This window comes from Ursus americanus, chromosome 4 (assembly GCF_024610735.1).
Source record: "Ursus americanus isolate L20-20 chromosome 4, mUrsAme1.1.p, whole genome shotgun sequence".
NCBI lineage: Eukaryota > Metazoa > Chordata > Mammalia > Carnivora > Ursidae > Ursus > Ursus americanus.
The window spans coordinates 15,962,440-15,972,672 of NC_142130.1; the positions used below are offsets into that span (position 1 = coordinate 15,962,440).

General features: G+C 42.4%; 1 long non-coding RNA gene across 1 annotated transcript; it reads left to right on the plus strand.

Annotated features, from left to right (window-relative positions):
• Window positions 1–4,063: 4,063 nt before the first annotated feature.
• Window positions 4,064–9,515, plus strand: LOC123786468 (uncharacterized). The gene is made up of 3 exons (XR_006777969.2): window positions 4,064–4,229; window positions 4,832–4,960; window positions 9,332–9,515. It is a non-coding gene; the product is annotated as an uncharacterized LOC123786468 (long non-coding RNA).
• Window positions 9,516–10,233: the final 718 nt, after the last annotated feature.

Genomic DNA, 10,233 nt, shown 5'->3' on the forward strand with positions numbered 1-10,233 from the left:
TAAATGAGTGAACAAGGATACCTAGTACATGGTAGGTATTTAACATTTTTTTGCTGAATACATGATTTTGGTAATGTCTTTAGGTGTCATTGCATTTTACTAAGCACAACTGCAACGGAATATATTTGCAAACCAATAAGACGTGTCTGTGTGAGAGGCATTTTTAAATTCAGTCCCTAGACTCCAGAAATTGCTAATGTGATTTTGATCATGGACTATGCACCTGGTGTGGAGCCAAGCGCTGAGTATTAGCTCATTTAATCTTCACAACAAGCCCATAGAGTACCATTTTATAGATGGAGAGACTGGGCATATTAAGTATTTTGCTAAAGATTTCAGAGTTAGTAAGAGAAATAATCTATACCAACCTGAGCTTGAGACCTTATCACAAATACTACAGTACTTTGCAAGACAACACTTGCTGCATGAGGGGAGTTCATCTGTCCTCTCACAATTCCTCCTCAGCCCCATCTAGCAGATGGCTTGGTATCTGTCCACTCAACTGTCCCAGCAGAAACACCGGCAAACACTTAGCTTAGTTATTGCTGTGGCTTTAAGGGAACTCATATCTCTGCAAGGAAGCCCTTTGAAATACAAAGGATCAGTGCACAGCTTTTTGTTCAGAAAGATCTTTGAGCAAGGTCATGTCTGTTTCCTGAATGAACAGGGTTAGGATAGGAAAACTGGAGAGTTTCCCAGCTCCAAGAGAGCCAAGTTTTCACTGTGTCATTTCATTCTTCTCTTTGAAGTAAATTCCCAGAAAATCAGACACACCCATATCCAAACTTAAGTACAAAACACATCCTACAGCCAACTGGGCATGATTCAGGGAGTCTGCCGCCATTTTGGATTGCCTGTATTTTTGTTCCCTTTCATTAGTGAAGATAATCGCATGTTTCCTATAACTTCAAAAAAGTGCAGATTAATCCAGCACAGGCATATCACTGCAAAGGATCCTAAATTGTAAAGAAGATAAGTCAGAAAAGGGAAGAGATCAACTTTACTAAACATCCAGTCCCATCACAGCTGCAGATTTAGTTTGGTCTGTTCTTTCAAACTGCCTATATAGACTCTCCCTTATTTTTATGACTCCATTTCCCAGGAAGTGAATTTTTATTGTTGATTCTGTAAATTAGTGGTCTGCTAACTTAAAATAGATATATTCATACTCTTTTTTTTTTTTTTTTTTTAAGAACAGACCAGGAGTGTGAGATTATTCTAGGGCCAAGTTCAAGGCATAAGTCATTTTTTTTAAAGATTTTATTTATTTATTTATTTATTTATTTGACAGAGATAGAGACAGCCAGTGAGAGAGGGAACACAAGCAGGGGGAGTGGGAGAGGAAGAAAGAGGCTCATAACAGAGGAGCCTGATGTGGGGCTCGATCCTATAACGCCGGGATCACGCCCTGAGCTGAAGGCAGACGCTTAATTGCTGTGCCACCCAGGCGCCCCATATTCATACTCTTAAGGAGAGAATCCTTCCTAAAAATCCAAGTAGATGAATTAAAAAAAAAAAAAATAGTCCCCAGATAAATGTCTGGCCAGCAGTTGGCCTTCTTTGTGGGATTAACTTCAAATCTGCTAGCACATTTTTTTAAAAACACGAATGAACTAAATTAAATGTCAACAAAAGTCAGAATTAATCATAAGAGTGATCAATACTCTATGTGAGAGAGACTTGTTCATCTGGATATAAAAACACTGTCTGTGAGACACATATTTTTAGATGACTTATAAACTAAACTTACGGAGGAGAAATCACACAAGGTTTGACCACAGATGAAATGTGGATCAGTCCCACGACTTTCTAGTCACCTAATTTGTAAGTGCCCTGAATGCCTCTCATTCTGGGCACTCAATAAATACTAAACAGGGCAGCAATTTCCTTTCCTGTCTAGTCAGGCTATCATTATTTCTGTACAGTCTCTGAGCTAGTGAGCGCATAGAAAAACACAGTTCACCGCAACTTGAAATATGCCTTTTGCTCTCCCACCTCCTCTTTTCCGTGTGCCTTCCGTTGCTATAAAACCTACTGGAAATCTATGAATGTTAGCTCTCAGTTACCACTTATTAAACCTTAACCTTTACTCTCCCAAATGCCAGGTTCTAGCGCGTCTAATCAGCATATTTTATGCCCTTTTCAATCAGCCCTTTGGTGATGTTGATTTGCTGCTAAAGGAAGTTTATAAAAAAAGAAATCCACTAGCTTTTGAACATGTCTCAGTTCCTTAAGGAAAATGGCATTTTACGTAACTGCTCATCAGGATGTTTTCAGTAGTTGCTTTCTCCATTTTGGAGATCCTTGGGGAGAGTTCACTTGTACCTTTCACATCTCTTTCATTTATTGAAGTCCAAAAATCCCCAAATCATTAACATCCAAATATACTTAATACCCATGGCATTGAGCCACCTTTCACGCTGCTGGGCAGCCATCTCTGTCACTACACCCCATGATATAAGTCCTATGCCTCAAACATTCCCTTGCCTTCCAGGATGCCACACTTTCTACCTCATTGGCTTTTCCTTTGCAGCCTCTTTAACTGGCTCTCCTCTCTCTGTCCTTTAAATGTCAGAGAGGTTTAGTGTTCAGTTCTCTAGCTTCTCCCGTCTAGGGACATTCGCTCCTTGGGAGAGCTTCTCATCTCTCTAGCATTACGTATGTAAAACTTCTCAAGTTTTTCTCTCCATTTTGGAGCTCTGAGCTCCAGATTATAATACTCCTTATTCAACGTCTTAACTGAGTGTCTGTAAGGTTTTACAGGTTTACCACAACAAAAAGTTGAACTTTTAATATTTTCTCCAAAACTACACTTCCTCTAGACTTCCCATTTTAATAAAATGTGCTACCATTTGGTTGGTTGGTCAAGCCAATATCATATGGGGCATCCTTGGTTCCTTTATTTCCTTCCTTTTCCATATACAGTAAAGTGCGACTGTCTCTTTCTCCAAAATATAACAAGAAGTTGTTCCCTTCCGTCTTCACTGACAGGACCCTCACCCAAGCTACCATCTTCTCTTCCCATAAACTACTGAAGTAACCCCTAGGCTGCTTTCTAGCTTCAGTCTTTCCCCTCGACAGTCTATACAACTGAATGATTTAAAAACATAAATATGCACGTAAGATGATGTATCTTGCTGGTCGAAACTCTAAAATCGCTTCCCATTAGAAGTCAAGGAAAATACAGCTTCCTGACAAGAGCTTACGAAGCCCGGCATGGCCTCCCTGGCCTCATCTGCCGCCACTTTCCCTTCACTTACGCCGTTGCAGCCACTCTGGCCTGCTTGCTCCAAACACACAAAGGCCAACCCGGCCTTGTGGCCCAATACTTGCTTCTTTCTTTGCCCGGAACAAGGCTTCTCCTTTACATCATTCAGGTCCTTCCTGCAATACCATCTCAGAGAAGTTTCTCCTGCTCCCTCCCCCTTTGAAACTGCTCTGCCCTATGTCTCCAGTCTGGTTAAACTCAAACTCCATGTGCTGCTTTACTTTTCTTCACGGCATCATTATTGCTTGGAAATATTTATTTTTTTAAGCAGTCCATCACCTGCCTCCTCTACGAGAATGGAAGCTCAGTGGGGACAGGGACTTTTCCTGTCTCGTTCAGAAGTCCTGGGTAAATAAGATCATCTAAGTCATCCTGTGACTTGTTTGGTTCTTTATGAATTATGCTATTTGTTCATCTGTTTGTTTTGATATCAGTGGTCCACTAATTTAAAAAAGAAGATAGCTACACTCTTACAGAGAAACCCACCCTACAAATCTGGGTAGATACGATTAAAACAGCAGCAAGAAACAAAACAAAACAAAACGAAACAAAAAACTGTTGTTATTGCTGAAAATTTGGATTTATATTGTCACTTAGTCACCTGAAAGTTTTGTGTCCGAATCTCTAAACGATTATGGCAATGAGGCTTAAACTTTAATGTTCAAAATACTCAGCGAGGCGAGCTAACTTTATGGTAAATCTGGTTTCACTTCTAAATCTTGATTTGTTAATAAACCCCCAGGTGATGTTGACATAGCTGCTGCTTGAACGGCTTTCAGAAATACTGGGCCGTGGGTTTTGTAATTTCTTTCATAATTTTGAGAAAAATAGATACATACCTATCTGATTTACCTCTAATGGAGAAACAAATGTTGTCACTTAGGTGCCGGTGTTGGGTTCCCAAAGAGCACAGCTCAGTCGTGGGAGATATCTGTCAACCATCAGGAAGCCCAGGTGACGAGTAAGTTGAAAGCAAAAACTTCTGGACGTTCCATTGCAAGACCACATGGAGAGGATACGTAAGGAAACAGAGACAGAGACAAAGAAACCAGAAGACCAGGAAGACAATAACAGGAGGAAGAACAAAGCCTAGAATGGGAGCAGAGGTTTTCTTTCCTAAATGGGACCCAAGCTCTTCAGAAACTGCCTGGGGCAGGTTAAACTTGCCCAGGCGATAACAATGTGAACAGACAGAGTTCTGCCCCCCACAGAGAGTGCACCAGGAACACGCTGTGACAATACAAAGTAGTCAGCAAGCCCTCCGCTAACCCTTCAATTCCCAGGTCGCTCAGAGTGGGAGGCAACTGGATAAGAGTTTTAGCCAGTGAGACAAGGTCGTGGACATTTTTTGCACCTCGCACACTTACTGTGATGTGCTACGCAAACTGGGAGGTAGGCCGGGGATCCCAGAAGGACAGTTTTTGAATTTGACATACATTCTGCGATTTCAGTTCTCGCCAGTATGCCATCTTAATGTCATTAATACCACACGTCATCATTTCCCATTCCCATACATTCTGAGGGATTAATTCTATTGTTTCTTATTTTTCTTTCATTTTATAGCGAAAATGTCCTGAGCACCTCTTTTGGGTCCTTTGAAGTGTAATAGCAATTTTAATCAAATGGTTATTACTGACATTCATTGGAAGCTTACAGATGAAGGAACTGAGGCTCAGAACTGGGAATTCAAAGGTAGGTCTGTCTAAACGAAGCCTGTGCCTTGAACAAACTGCCTGGAGTCAATGCTAGCAGTCCAGCCTTGCTTCCCCTCTCCCCAGCGCTTCCCCTCCTCCCTACCCCACAAGTTGGGGGTACCAGAAGCTCCAGGAGAAGTCCCACCCCGCTACCAAACTGGAATTCTAGAAGCGAGGAGGGGCTACAAATAGAGGTGCTGAGACTGTACCCGTTGGTCTTGGTGGTGAATATTCTGGTCTGGTTGGCAGTATTGACATCAGGCTGAGGCCTCCCATCTTCCCCATCAGTGTTTGACCAGTCTGCCCTCCTGGAAGTCTGACTGCTTATTCCTTCTCTGTCCCACTCCCACTCCCTGAAAAGTGAGCCTAGTCCAGAACTCCAGCTGTCAAACTTTGGTTACTTGAAACTTCTGCCTAGTTCTTGTTAGTAATTTTCCTTGGTAGTGGTCACCGATTCCAATATCATACCTATGATCCTACACTGACTTTTCTTACCTATATCTTGGACACCTGCCAATTGCCAACGAGTAGCCCTTCTAGAAACCCTGACACCACCACTGTCCTACCCTATCAGCATATGATACTACCCCACTGTGCCTAGGGTTCCCTGCACTCTCTCAGATACTGTGGTTTGCACTGGGGAGACCCATGCCTTTAAGACTGATTTGTGGGGGCGCCTGGGTGGCACAGCGGTTAAGCGTCTGCCTTCGGCTCAGGGCGTGATCCCGGTGTTATGGGATGGAGCCCCACATCAGGCTTCTCCGCTATGAGCCTGCTTCTTCCTCTCCCACTCCCCCTGCTTGTGTTCCCTCTCTCACTGGCTGTCTCTCTCTGTCAAAAAAAAAAAAAAAAAAAAAGACTGCTTTGTGGGCAAGAGAAGCGAGAGAAGGATGAGATCTTCGTTAGATTTACAGTGAACTTGTCCTAGCAAATAGGCCAATCTCACTCCCTGTTTTCCGGCCAGAGGATAGGGACCTGGAACATGAAAGGATTTGACAATCAAGTTAAAGGTGAGTTCAGATTTCTAGATAAGATACGCTTCAAATGGTGTTTATGCTGTTTGGATATCAGGCTCAGGAAACTGAGCGGGGAAGAAACCTGTTTCCTTCCATCGCCTGGCTAGATAGATAGGACACAGGAGGAAATCCTGGTACAGAGCTATTCCTGTCGCAGGGAGGCAAAGGATCCTGAGTGGAAAATGGAGCAGACTTTTCCATTTTTTATCCCCTCTTGCCTTTTATCCTTTAGCAGAATTTATTGCAGTGATTTGCCTAATTGTCAGTCCTCCCTGGGATAGTGTGATCCCCGGGAGGACCACCGGGGGCCCTTCTGCTCACCATCCTGTCCAGTGTTGGGTACAAAGAATGTGCTCAATCCCTGCCAGTTGCTGGAAGCAATGAATCAGTGAACGTTTAAAAGAACAAAAGACCCTCATATTAGCAAATAAACTATATTGAAGAGAACACAGGTCCCGCCTCACTTCACAGATACTAGACGAGATACCCTTAAGTCTTGCTAAAGCCACCTCTGCAATCATTTTAAAAGTCAAGATTATAATGATAAGCAGCATAACTGTGCTCTTCATATGCACATTGCACTTTTCAAGTGACAACTGCAAAATATCTTGCTACAGTCCTTAAAGCCCAGAAATAGTTCTATGTGAGGTCTATGCCAACAGAATGGATATATTTAATACACTGCTGGCTAAAAGCCATGTAAAACTTCTCTTTTTATTTCCCCCTCACCTTCTCTCTCCCCACGTTAAGGGTAGACCTAGGCACCATGGTGCAAAATTCTACAATAATATCACTCCTGGAATTACGTGGCTTTGGTACATTTGTACATAACTGTTCTAATGTAACAGCACGAATTTTCCCCGTCCTGTTTATTTCTCTGAAGCTGTAATAAGCAATCCTGTGTGACATTGCCTGTGGAGCCGTTGCCAGGCAGCAGAAAGAGATCTACAGCGGGAGGCGGGAGAGCTGGGGGAGGAAGGGAGAGCAGAGAGAGAGGAGGAGGGGAGGAAGGCTGAGCCAGTGGGGGCTGGGTTCCCAAACTGCTGAGCCAGAATTCCATGTCCTCGTCATCCTTCATGTTCCTCGAGCATAATGAGCCAATAAGCTGAACCTTAGAGGGGAAATAAAGATGGAAAAGAAACAGTTGAATGTTGTCATTAAATAGGTTGTCAGAAATGTTTCTTATTTTGTGAAGAAAGGGTTTCAGATCAGGTTTGTGGTTTTTTTTTTTTTTTTTTTCCTGTTGAACTTTGCTTCTTGGGAAATGCAACTCTACAAATATCATAAAAGAGCCGGCTTCTCAGCGGGCTTGCTTTGCTCTAAAGCAACAAACAATTAGCACATAGTATCTCCCAGCACTGTGCATGGGGCACATACACATTATGACTTGAAAGGTTTCAACTTCTCTCGCGGCGTGGAAAAGTAAAACACAGAGAAATGGTACTCAGCCCTTTACAGATATGCAGTACTGGGAGGCACCGGTGTGCCTGTGAGCCAGGAGGTTATCCAAGGTGTTTCAAGAAGCTGGCTTTCTCGGTGTGAGGCTTTGTGTAGTTTGCAAAATTGGGAGCTACAGCTGAATCCCATCTCTTGGCTTTATAAGAACCTTGCTCTAATGAGATTAAAATGATTGGACTGGGATCTGAGCAGAAGGGGTGGGGGCAGATGGCACACAGGTCCCTCCATACTGGCCTGGATGTCCCCCAGCACAATGCATCTTGCCTTTTGCCAGCCTTCCAAGCTGTCTGTGACTAGTTGGACACTCTCCAGTGGTAACAGACAATGATTTTTATTTAGATGTTTGATTATTCTTGTTAATCAAATAGAACCAGAACAGAAGGTTTGTTCAAAACAAACAATGTGTTTAGAGATAGCTCTACTCGTTGGAGGCACACTTGAAGGCTCTGAAGTTGCTAGTCATTCTTCTCAGAGGACAGAAACCTGCCATCTGGGAGAGAAAATGGGACAAAACATGTTAAAATGGCAAGAGGATCCAAGTGAACCTGGAGTTAATGTAATGATGACCCGGTTCATTTTTCACTTTAGCGATGGGAACTAAGGAGGGGAGGGGGAACGTAAAATGGGGATGATCAACCCCGAAAACTGTGAGAAGCAGCACATGGGCTCTCTCCCCCATTCCCTGTTGTATATTCAAGCTTATTTCTCCTGTCCAGTGCCTGGCCTTTTAGTCCCAACTAAGATCATGAATGAATCAATCAAGGATAATCAGTGATTTTCTGCACATTTTAGGGAAAAGGTAAAGTGTCAGGAGAAAAATACTCTTTAGCATAAACCACACAAAGAGATAAGAAGGAGGTACAGATATGGGATGCAGCAAAGTGGTGACATGACCGAAAGTGAACCAGCAAACCAAATCCACCAAGAACCAGGGCTAGATGCAGGCGCAATCTCACTCTGCTGGTTTTCGGAAGGCTAACAACTTTTCCTATGGAACTGCAAAATATTTACAGACACTTGACAGTTCTCTAGGTAGCACAGTTGGAGAATGGACACTCAAGCTCTATGGAATGTCCTATGATTGAGGTTTTGTCTATACGGCACAGCAGGGGAAACCAATCAGGGAAGCTGCTGGTTCGCCTGACCACACTGGTTAATGACCGTCTCCAGAGAGCCTCCCTGGAAACGGGAGATGAAATATCACACTATTTCATGTGAAATTGCACTTTTAATCAAAGCAAAAGGGAAAAATACTCTGGAGTCAGTCTCATAGTTGTGCCACAATGGAAATTTCTACCAAAGTCTACCATCATTGTTTTTTATTCTTTATAGATTTTATCTCTTAAGTTTAGTTTTTATTTTATCAGAGTTATGCATGACATAGAAAATGTTAATGGAATTTTTCCGAACCTCTTGAAGTTGATAGTAATGGATGACAAAAGGCTCACATTCTTTTTTTTTTTTTTTTTTTTTTTTTTAAAGATTTATTTATTTATTTATTTGACAGAGATAGAGACAGCCAGTGAGAGAGGGAACACAAGCAGGGGGAGTGGGAGAGGAAGAAGCAGGCTCATAGAGGAGGAGCCTGACGTGGGGCTCGAACCCGGAACGCCGGGATCACGCCCTGAGCCGAAGGCAGACGCTTTAACCGCTGTGCCACCCAGGCGCCCCAAAAGGCTCACATTCTAATGAGAGAAGATAGACCCTATAGGCAGGACTTGTCAAGAAGTAGTCAAAACATGGTATTGTGACCTTGAAACCATATCTACCTCCGGCTTAGTTCTAAGATAATAAAAGATAATGAAAGGCCATTTTTGTAATAGAGCTAAGTCTAACGTGAATGCTCTAGCATTACCCCTTCATTTCCTTATTCTTCCCTCTCCCCAACCATGTAGGAGGTTTCCACAGGACTTATGTCACCACAGGAAGGAGCATGAGGGACTCTTAGGGGAAATGGACTTGTGTCTACTGATATTTAGGCAGCCATGGGTTTGAAGAACAGGAGCATTTGGCATTGAATTTGTCCAGAATGAAACAAAGGCATCATCCTGGATCATGAAGAAAGTAACACAAGAGGATAGAAATGTAAGTGGCTAACTTTTTATTACTAAGACAAAGGTTCTGGTCCAATTGAAATTCAAAGTGAAATACATCTGGTGGATTTAACTCAGTTGGAAAAGATTAGACAGATTCCATTTTCTACATGTTGATAATAATGCTTAGGGAAGGACTAAGGAATGGAAGAGATCAAACACACAGCCTCCTTATAAACACACCTGTGCACAGCACTTAGAGTGTACACAGAATAGTCAGCATATCTTTCCTCATGAGGTTTAGATTGTTGAAAAGGTGTTAACGCAATTCACAATGGGGTTGTGTTTTTTATTTGCAGTGCAAATAGGAAAGGACTTTTGATCCGAAGCCTTCCCAATGCAGAAGCAAGACATAATTTTCAGGGTAGGAAAGATAAAGAAAAATAGAATCTGCATCTCCTTTTGAAGATTCCAGCTCTAGCTGCCAAGAATAACAGAACAAATAGATTCCTGTGAGAGGATAAGCACCTTTTCAATCCTGGGAGCTCTGTCATTTTTCAAAACTAGCACATTTTTCATAGTTTGCCACAGTGATCGTCAAGTGGATAAATGGATATGGTCAGAAGCAAATTAATTCCCATCTAGTCCCTTTTTTAAGGATAACGGATATCCTCAAAGAGAAGTGGCAAAAGGCAATGGTAGGTGAAGAAAATAAAGGCACAGTCAGAAAAGGAGTTGATTCAGAAATCAATTAAAATAAAGCA